This window comes from Piliocolobus tephrosceles, chromosome 6 (assembly GCF_002776525.5).
Source record: "Piliocolobus tephrosceles isolate RC106 chromosome 6, ASM277652v3, whole genome shotgun sequence".
In the NCBI taxonomy this organism is placed as follows: Eukaryota; Metazoa; Chordata; class Mammalia; order Primates; family Cercopithecidae; genus Piliocolobus; species Piliocolobus tephrosceles.
The window spans coordinates 87,069,915-87,081,471 of NC_045439.1; the positions used below are offsets into that span (position 1 = coordinate 87,069,915).

The following is an 11,557-nucleotide window of genomic DNA, read 5'->3' on the forward strand; positions in this document are numbered from 1 at the left end:
AAGTCAACATTCAGTTTTTAGCTACATAATTTTATCTCCAAGTTATTAGGATTCAAATAATAATTGCTGTTAACAGGTAAATTTAAATTGCAATTTTTAAAACTCAAACTACTGCACAGAACATGTGTAATTTCTTGCTTGCTCTAGCCCCGCCTGGCCTAAAAACACGAGCCTACAGGTTCAGCCCCACCAACAATCTGTGCCAGCTGGGAGCCAGGTCCAGTAAAATAAAGGAAATTGCTTCCCCACTAATGAATGTCATATCAAAATAGTCTGTTTTTATAAGCCAAGTATCTGTGAGAAGAAAGAGATCATAAAGCACCCATATGAACACAAGGATACAGCCTCTTTATCTAATCCTTAAATCTGTGTGGGCAACCTGCCTCTTTGTGAAACAACTTCACCACTGGGCCAGCCCAAAATCCCAGTCCAATTAGTAGGTGCCTCCATGCCCTCCTACAGTTCTTGCCAGCCTGGATTTTTACCAATCCTGGAATCCTAAGGCACAATACATTTCACAAGGTAATTACTATGTGCAAAAATATCAAGAGACTGAGGAGAATATAAAGAAATATAAAGTATTGTGCTTGTACTCAAAGAGCTAACAATCCAAGCCAACGAAGCTAACATGTAAGAGTAAAAAATAATACATGAATTAACAAGTATGATAGGTAGTCTCCAAATATGCCCCCCTTGGCTCCAGTGAACCCCACCTGCTGGTGTTCAAGTCCTCATGTGATCCACTCCCCTTGAATATGCCTCTGTGACTTGCTTTCTGACCAATAAAATGAGGCAGAAAGGACACTGCATAACTTCTGAGACTAGGTCATCAGAAGCTTTGCAGCCTCCACCTGAGTCTCTTAGAAAGCGCCCTCTCTTAAAATCCAGCTGTCATTATCGGGGGAACTCACCCCCGATAATTCAACGTGGGACCTTTTCTATTTTTCCTAAGTGTCAGCCGGTCTGTGAAATAAAGGGAAATAGTACAAAAGAGATAAATTTTAAAGCTGGGTGTCCGGGGGAGACATCACACGTCGGCAGGTTCTGTGATACCCCCCAAGCCACAAAACCAGCAAGCTTTTATTAGTGATTTTCAAAAGGGGAGGGAGTGTACAAATAGGGTGTGGGTAACAGAGATCACATGCTTCACGAGGTAATAAAATATTACAAGGCAAAAGGAGGCAGGGCGTGATCACAGGACAGGGCGAAATTAAAATTGCTAATGAAGTTTCGGGCACACGTTGTCATTGATAACATCTTATCAGGAGACAGGGTTTGAGCAGACAACCAACTGGTGGGACCAAAATTTATTAGGTGGGAATTTCCCCAACCTAATAGGCCTGGGAGCGCTACGGGAGACCGGAGTTTATTTCATCCCTTACCTGCAACCGTAAAAAACAGATGTTCCCAGAGCGGCCACTTTAGAGATCTCCCCCTAGGAACGCATTCTCTTTCTCAGGGATGTTCCTTGCTGAGGAAAAGAATTCAGCAATATTTCTCCTATTTGCTTTTGAAAGAAGAGAAATATGGCTCTGTTCCGCCCAGCTCTCAGGCAGCCAGACCTAATGGTTATCTCCCTTGTTCCCTGAACATCGTTATTATCCTGTTTTTTTTCCAAGGTGCCCAGATTTCATACTGTTTAAACAATTTGTGCTGTTAACACAATCATCACAGGGTCCTGAGGCGCCATACATCCTCAGCTTACAAAGATGACAGGATTAAGAGATTAAAGTAAAGACAGGCATAGGAAATCACAAGAGTATTGATTGGGGAAGTGATAAGTGTCCATGAAATCTTCACAATTTATGTTCAGAGACTGCAGTAAAGACAGGTGTAAGAAATTACAGAAGTATTAATTTGGGGAACTAATAAATGTCCATGAAATCTTCACAATTTACATTATTCTGCCATGGTTTCAGCCAGTCCCTCCATTCAGGGTCCCTGACTTGCCGCAACAGTAATGCCATGAGAAGCCCAAGCCACAAGTAGAGAGACCACACATGGGCAGCACTCTGGTTGACAGGCCCTAGCTGAACTCCCAGAGGACAGCATCCTCTGCCCATTTTGTGAGTGAGCCATTTTGAACATTCCAGCCCAGCTGAGCCCCTAGAAAACTGCTGCCATGCCAGTACCCAAGCCAACATCACATCACAAAAACCACCCAGTCAACTCACAGAATGAAACAATAGGAACTAGATGAATGCATCCTAACACACAATACACACACCTGGAACTATTTGTATACAGATATTAAAAACCGTAAGTTTACACTGATTGATTTCAATCCTTATGCCACAGGGCTCATTTCAGCCTTTCTCTTTGCTTGTTTGAAACTTCTTTCTCCAACATAAGATCCCAAGTTTTCATTATCTACAATCTGTTTACTTATCTGTTCAATTCTAATATATACACAAAGTAGTTTCAGAATTGCCAACCCATACTCCTATGAGAAACACATTTACTAACTACATTACAGCATTTATGTATGGTTCTTATCTTTAACCTTACAACATCCAAATTAATGTTTGCCAAAATCATGTAATTAGTTCTCATCTTCCCCTGGGAGTATGTTACTATTTGCCTTCCAGTTTGGATTCTCCCCACCTACTGGTTAATTTTTATTCTTTTGGGGAATATGTGAAGAAAAAGCACCACATTATTTTCAAATGAAGGAAGTTAATGAGCAGCATCACTTCAGGGAAAAAAAACAAGTCACTATAGTACACTCTAGAGCAAGGGTCAGCAAAGATTTTCTACAAAGGGCCAGATAATAAATTTTTTTTTACTTTAGGCTTTGCAGGCCATAAGATCTCTGTAACAACTACTCAATTTTGCCATTTTATGTGAAGCAGCATAGTCAATATGTAAACAAATAATGTGGCTGCATGGTAACAAGCCAATTGTTAGATAAACAGATACATATTACTTGTCATTCTGAAATAAATTCAAATTACTGAAAAGTTTTAAATTCACGCAAAGAATATCAAACATACCCTCACACGTTTTTTCCTGAAGCATTTGAGAACAATCTGCAGTTATACTCCTTGGCAGTAAATACTTCACTATGTATTTTATATATGTAAGGACACTCTCCTATATCACTATACCATAACTAACAAAATCAGGAGATTAACGCTGACACAGAATTATTATTTAAACTACAGCATTTAAATTTCACCAACCGTCCCATTAATCTCTTTGACAGTACAAAATAAAGTTGAGAAAAAGGTATGAGCCCAGTTCTCCCAGAAACTCTGCAAACCCCAAAGAGGATAAATTTTACAAAGCAAACCACACTTAAGCATTGCACAGAAAAACTGATAACATGAAACAAAGAAAAAAATCTTAAGAGTACAAAGGAGAGGGAAAAATCAACTCATTACCTTTAAAGCAATAGCAATAAGACTGACAGCCCTGCATTGTCCAGGAAGCAATAAAAGTAATAATTTATAATAAACTCTAATAAACTGATAACTTATTGCCTATTTAGTGGTATAGTAGGGTCAAAATCCTGACTGAAAAAGGTTCAAAACAGAATGATGAGAAAAATGGAGAGAGTATTAAGATACTTTGAGTTTCGTCATAAAGGAGAACAAAGAAATAAACAGAATGGATTTTTAAGATGAGTGATAGCATATCATACTTTCATACTGATTGGAATGATCCAGTACAGAGAGAAATTGTGTTATGGTAGGAAAGAGGGAATGACAACAGGTGCTAAATCTGTGAGTGACAGGAATCAGGCTTCGGTACAAAAATGAGTAACTAACCAACGCATATCCAAACTACTAAAAAAACAAAGACTACGTTCTTCTACTCTAATTCTCTGTGATGAGAGTCTAATCCAGAACTTGTCACTTTTTATGTCTTTAACATAAACTTCTGTACCCACATTCCTTCATTCCTCTGACCTTACCCTGAATATCCATGTGTCATCTACTTACCTGACTCATTAAGCTTTCACTGAAACTCACTGTCACTGTCCAAACCCCATTCAGTGTCCTCTAGATTTGCAAAAGTCACTTCTCTACTCATTCCCATACTTTCCAATCAACGTAACACCAGAAAACCTCCTTGTTTAGCTTAAGCACTTCTCCCATTAAGTATTAGTCAGTGCTATCTAACTTACACTGACATCTATCATTTAGGTTACCTAAGCATTGTTCTAACCAAGAGTATCACGATTGTTTCCAGGCCAAATGAACAAGTATAAATAGGTGGCCTACTTTCAGCTCTATTTCAGATAATTCCCTTACACAATCACAGAACATCCTGTGGGGGGGGGGGGGGGGGGGGGGGGAGGGAGGGGGAGGGAGAGAGAGAGAGAGAGAGAGACAGAGTGAGTATGTGTGTGTGTGTGTGGTCATAAAATTCACTATGCCATACATTATACTCTAAGTCAAGAGTCTTCACAAAATAATGAGTTTCCAAGAACTAAAATGGATAATCACAAAATAGCAATGTTGTAACACTAGACCAGAAAACTTCAAATCTAATATTCTTTACTTCCATAAACATTTCAGCTCTACTATCAATTTTACCAAGTTGGCTCTTTTGTATTTAGTATATATACACAGACACACATTCAAAGAAAAACTACTAGTTCAAGACTTTGATTTTATTCTTAGTTTCAATACTTAATAAGCAAAAACATCATAACTACTCATCTTACTACAAGATCTGATTGAAAATCATTTTTCATTTTAAAGCACAGATGCTTTTTGTAATATATGCTGAATGGACTCCTTTCAGTAAAAACCCATAAGTTCTAATGATTTTTAGTAATCCAATTCTTATAAAAATGTCAGTAGTAATGTAAATAAAATAGTTTTAAGCATTTTAATATCAGTATCAGGGTTTGAAATGCAATAAATAGTTCTGAGATACTTCATAAAATAAATGTCTATTTCAAATAGCATTTTTTTTTAACCTAGGTTATTTTCTCACAGGAGTCTTCAACGAAATATGTGTATTTTCATCCAAAGTCACAGTGTGCCACCTAGTGCTGTATGGAGATTTTACAGAGACCTGTTCAAATACTTAATGTTTCGATTAAAAGTATCAGTCTTCAGTGAAAGTTTTTATGTTCAAATCTTACAGTACATAATCTAAGAAAGCAAGTGTTTAGAATAGTCACCAAAGAGGCTAGGTACTTCTGAGACTTGATCCCAAATAAACTTCTTTCTCTTAGGTTTAAAATACCTAAATAATTTCAATTTTAACAACTTTTCCCACGATCTTGAAAAGGTTACAAGTACTGTTTACTAAATATCTATATATCTGTCTCCATAAAACTTTCTACTTTATACAACTTCTTCAAAATCCATTCATACCACTACCTGCCCATAAAATGAAATTCTTATATCTTTTTTCCAATGTTTTTCAGCTTTCTGAATAATTCAGAGAAGAACCTTTCTCTTAAATTCCCACTACTAAAGCCCTTAATACTTTGGGTAGTATGAAGATAAGATTACTAATCATGAAGCTTACCTGAGAAACCATATAATCAGTACAATTTCCCTAATATTACAGAATAAGCTGGAATCCTGTTCAGTAATTTATGATAACTTTATCAGTTTTTATCAATATTTCACACCATCTAAAGGTAAAACCATAGATGAACTAAGGATGGCTAAACTATTATAAGGGGGAAACAACTTCTCTCTTGTATGAGCTACTCTGTTCTGGAGCCTCTGGTTAGAGCTCACTAGCCTATACCCTAAATAATATATCAAGTCTTATCGAGTCTATCTCCTACATACAACTGGAGAATGTAAATCCACTACCATCACCCTAGTCCAAGCCATCATCTCAAACCTAAATTATTAATACTGTATCAGCCGCCATGACAGAGACTACAACATGCATCAAAACCACTTGCTTTCTTTCCTGTCACAAAGCTAGACAACACCTTCCAGTCTTTCTTGCAGACAGATGGCCATGTGACTTCTGCATGCTAGAATATAGGGGAAAATGAGGTAAGCTATGTCCAGATCTGATTTATTTTTTTTAAAGTCTCCTGCATCATCAGCTATGCTCTCTCCCTCAGTTTCCCACTTACTGGCCAGATTCACAGGATCTAGCAGGACTCTCTAAAGAATGACGGAGTCAAAAGATAAAAAAAAATTTAATCCCATCAAAATGTGAAAGGTCACATGCTGAATACCTACACTGAACTATTAAGTGAACAAGAAATAAACTACTAATCTGTTGGTTCCCCTTCCAGTTATGAAACCATAAAAGGCATCCACATTGAAAAGGAAGAAGTCTAATTAGCCTCGTTTGCAGATGACATCTTTTACTTACAAAAATATAAAGACAGTCAGGTGTGGTGGCTTACACAAGTAATCCCAGCACTTCAGGAGGCAGAGGCAGGAGAATTGCTTCAGCCTGGGAGCTCAAGGCTGCAGCGAGCTATGATCGCATCATTGCACTCCAGCCTGGGTGACAGAATGAAACACTGTCTCAAAAAAAAAAAAAACCAAAAAACCTAAAGACTCCACCAAAATATGTTAGAACTGACTAACAAATTCAGTAAAGGTACAGGATACAAAATCAACATACAAAAACCAACAGTGAACAATTCAAAAAAGAAAATCAAGAAAGCAATCCCATTTACAACAGTTACAAACAATATAAAATATCTTGGAATCAATTTAACCAAAAAAGGGAAAGATCTAGACTGATGAAAGAGAATGAGGCTATAAAAAATGGAAAGATATTTCATGCTTATGAAATGGAAGAACACTATTAAAACAACAATATTACCCAAAGCAATTTACAGATTCAATGCAATCCCTTATCAAAATACCAATGACATTCTTTACAGAAATAGAAAAAAAAATTCTAAGGCCGGGCGCGGTGGCTCAAGCCTGTAATCCCAGCACTTTGGGAGGCTGAGACGGGCGGATCACGAAGTTAGGAGATGGAGACCATCCTGGCTAACATGGTGAAACCCCGTCTCTACTAAAAAATACAAAAAACTAGCCGGGCGAGGTGGCAGGCACCTGTAGTCCCAGCTACTCAGGAGGCTGAGGCAGGACAATGGCGTAAACCCAGGAGGCAGAGCTTGCAGTGAGCTGAGATCCGGCCACTGCACTCCAGCCCGGGCGACAGAGCGAGACTCCATCTCAAAAAAAAAAAAAAATTCTAAAACTTATATGGAACACAAAATACCCCAAACAGCCAAAACAAACCTCAGCACAAAGAACGAAGCTGGAGACATCCCAGTACCTGACTATAGTAACAAAATCAGCATGGTACTGGCATAAAAACAAACACACAGACCAATGGAACAGAATAGAGAACCCAGAAATAAACATATGCATTTACAGCCAAGTAATCTTTGACAAAATTGACAGGAACATACACCAGGGAAAGAACACCCTATTCAATAAATGGTGCTGGAAAAACTGGATAACTTTATGCAAAAAAATAAAACTAGATTCCTATCTCTCACCATACCAAAAAATCAAATCAAAATGGATTAAAAACTTCAAGGTAAGACCTGAAACTATGAAACTACTAAAAGAAAACTTGTCTGGGTAAAGATAACTTGTCTGGGTAAAGACTTGTTTGTGTAAGATCTCAAAAGCACAGGCAACAAAAACAAAAACAGACAAATGAGACTATATTAATAACTAAAAGGATTCTGCACAACAAAGGAAATAATCAACAAAGAGACAATCCACAGAATGGAAGAAAATATTTGGAAACTACCCATCTAATAAGAGATTAATAACCAGAACATATGAGGAGCTCCAACAACTCACTAGCAAAACACAAATAATCCAAATTAAAAACAGACAAAAGATCTAAATAGACATTTCTCAAAAGAAGGTATACAAAATGGCCAACAGATATATGAAAAAAGACTCATCACTAATCACCAGAGAAATGCAAATCAAAACTACAATGAAATATCATCTCACCCAGTTAAAATGGTTTTTATCAAAAAGACAGGCAATAACATGCCACCGAGGATGTGGAAAAAGAGGCACCCTAGTACACTATTAGTGGAAATGAAAATTAGTATGCCATTATAGAGAACAGTATGAAAGTTCCTCAAAAAAACTAAAAATAGACTCGCCATATGATCCAGCAATTCCACTACGGGGTATATATCTAAAATAAAGGAAACTTTAATCAAAAAGATATCTGCACTCCCATGTTTATTGCATCACTATTCACATACATGGAATCAACCTAAGTGCCCATCAACAGATGAATAAAGAAAATGTATTACATATACAAAGTCGAATATCATTCAGCCATGAAAAAGAATAAAATCCTGTCATTTACAACAATACAGATGGAACTGGAGGTCATTATGTTAAGTGAAATAAGCCAAGCATACAAAGAGAACTATCACACTTTCTCCCCATATGTTGGAGCTAAAAAAGTGGATCTCATGAAAATATTGAGTAGACTGGTAGTTACCCAAGGCCAGGAAAAGTAGTGGAGTGGGGTGGGAGGGGATAAAAAGTTGATTAATGGGTACAAATATATGGTTAGATAGAAAAAATAAGACCTAGTGTTAGATAGATCAGAGGGGTGACTATAGTTATAATATTTTATTATGCATTTCAAAATAGCTAGAAGAGAATAATTTGAATGTTTCTAGTATAAAAAGATATATTTAGGTTGACAGATACAACCAAGTATACTAATTTGATCTTAACAAATGATATGAATGTAATCAATTATCACATGTACCCCAAAATTATGTACATCTCTTATGCAGCAATAAAATAAAATAAATTATTACTGGGCATACTAGAAAACAAGTCCAAAGACTAAAAACCAAGAAAAAATACAAAAAATGAGAATATACCCACCCATGAGCCAAGTAATAAAAGTTATCAGAAATAGATTTTAAAGTAACTCTAATTAATATGAACTGAAAATAAAATGATTGAAATTTTCTGCAAAAAACTATATACTTTAAAAAAATCAAGTAGGAGGGGGCGGAGCAAGATGGCCGAATAAGAACAGCTTCAGTCTCCATCTCCCAGCGCGAGCGACACAGAAGACCGGCGATTTCTGCATTTTCAACTGAGGTACTGGGGTCATCTCACTCGGGAGTGCCGGACAATCGGTGCTGGTCAGCTGCTGCAGCCCGACCAGCGAGAGCTGAAGCAGGGCGAGGCATCGCCTCACCTGGGAAGCGCGAGGGGGAAGAGAGTCCCTTTTCCTAGCCAGGGGAACTGAGACACACAACACCTGGAAAATCGGGTAACTCCCACCCCAATACTGCGCTGTAACACCGGCACACCAGAGATTGTATCCCACACCTGGCCGGGAGGGTCCCACGCCCAGGGAGCCTCTCTCCTTGCTAACACAGCAGTCTGCGGCAATCTAACCGCAAGGCAGCAGCGAGGCTGGGGGAGGGGCGCCCGCCATCGCTGAGGCTTAAGTAGGTAACTAAAGCCGCTGGGAAGCTGGAACTGGGTGGAGCTCACAGCAGCTCAAGGAAACCTGCCTGTCTCTGTAGACTGCGCCTCTGGGGACAGGGCTCAGCTAAAGGAGTAGAAGCCTGTGAAACGTGAACGACTCTGTCTGACAGCTTTGAAGAGAGCAGTGGATCTCCCAACACGGAGGTTGAGATCTGAGAAGGGGCAGTCTGCCTGCTCAAGTGGGTCACTGATCCCTGAGTAGCCTAACTGGGAGACATCCCCCACTAGGGGCAGTCTGACACCCCACACCTCACAGGGTGGAGTACACCCCTGAGAGGAAGCTTCCAAAGCAAGAATCAGACAGGTGCACTCGCTGTTCAGCAATATTCTATCTTCTGCAACCTCTGTTGCTGATACCCAGGCAAACAGGGTCTGGAGTGGACCTCAAGCAATCTCCAACAGACCTATAGCTGAGGGTCCTGACAGTCAGAAGGAAACCCATCAAACAGGAAGGACACCTATATCAAAACCCCATCAGTACGTCACCATCATCAAAGACCAGTGACAGATAAAACCACAAAGATGGGGAAAAAGCAGGGCAGAAAAGCTGGAAATTCAAAAAATAAGAGCGCATCTCCTCCTGCAAAGGAGCACAGCCCATCGCCAGCAACGGATCAAAGCTGGTCAGAGAATGATTTTGATGAGATGAGAGAAGAAGGCTTCAGTCCATCAAACCTCTCAGAGCTAAAGGAGGAATTACGTACCCAGCGCAAAGAAACTAAAAATCTTAAAAAAAAAAAGGAAGAATTGACAGCTAGACTAATTAATGCAGAGAAGGTCATAAACGAAATGACAGAGATGAAAACCATGACACGAGAAATACGTGACAAATGCACAAGCTTCAGTAACCGACTCGATCAACTGGAAGAAAGAGTATCAGCGATTGAGGATCAAATGAATGAAATGAAGCGAGAAGAGAAACCAAAAGAAAAAAGAAGAAAAACAAATGAACAAAGCCTGCAAGAAGTATGGGATTATGTCAAAAGACCAAATCTACGTCTGATTGGGGTGCCTGAAAGTGAGGGGGAAAATGGAACCAAATTGGAAAACACTCTACAGGATATCATCCAGGAGAACTTCCCCAACCTAGCAGGCCAGGCCAACATTCAAATTCAGGAAATACAGAGAACGCCACAAAGATACTCCTCCAGAAGAGCAACTCCAAGACACATAATTGCCAGATTCACCAAAGTTGAAATGAAGGAAGAAATCTTAAGGGCAGCCAGAGAGAAAGGTCGGGTTACCCACAAAGGGAAGCCCATCAGACTGACAGCAGATCTCTCGGCAGAAACTCTACAAGCCAGAAGAGAGTGGGGGCCAATATTCAACGTTCTTAAAGAAAAGAATTTTAAACCCAGAATTTCATATCCAGCCAAACTAAGTTTCATAAGTGAAGGAGAAATAAAATTCTTTACAGATAAGCAAATGCTTAGAGATTTTGTCACCACCAGGCCTGCCTTACAAGAGACCCTGAAGGAAGCCCTAAACATGGAAAGGAACAACCGGTACCAGCCACTGCAAAAACATGCCAAAATGTAAAGACCATCGAGCCTAGGAAGAAACTACATCAACTAATGAGCAAAATAACCAGTTAATATCATAATGGCAGGATCAAGATCACACATAACAATATTAACCTTAAATGTAAATGGACTAAATGCTCCAATTAAAAGACACAGACTGGCAAACTGGATAAAGAGTCAAGACCCATCAGTCTGCTGTCTTCAGGAGACCCATCTCACATGCAGAGACATACATAGGCTCAAAATAAAAGGATGGAGGAAGATCTACCAAGCAAATGGAGAACAAAAAAAAGCAGGGGTTGCAATCCTAGTCTCTGATAAAACAGACTTTAAACCATCAAAGATCAAAAGAGACAAAGAAGGCCATTACATAATGGTAAAGGGATCAATCCAACAGGAAGAGCTAACTATCCTAAATATATATGCACCTAATACAGGAGCACCCAGATTCATAAAGCAAGTCCTTAAGACTTACAAAGAGACTTAGACTCCCATACAATAATAATGGGAGACTTCAACACTCCACTGTCAACATTAGACAGATCAACGAGACAGAAAGTTAACAAGGATATCCAGGAA

The 11,557-nt window shown here is 38.9% G+C and overlaps 1 protein-coding gene across 4 annotated transcripts in view; it reads right to left on the bottom strand.

Moving 5' to 3' along the window:
- The window catches only part of SCAPER (S-phase cyclin A associated protein in the ER), a 597,115-nt gene that overhangs the window by 549,430 nt on the left and 36,128 nt on the right, over positions 1-11,557 (bottom strand). The window lies entirely within an intron of this gene.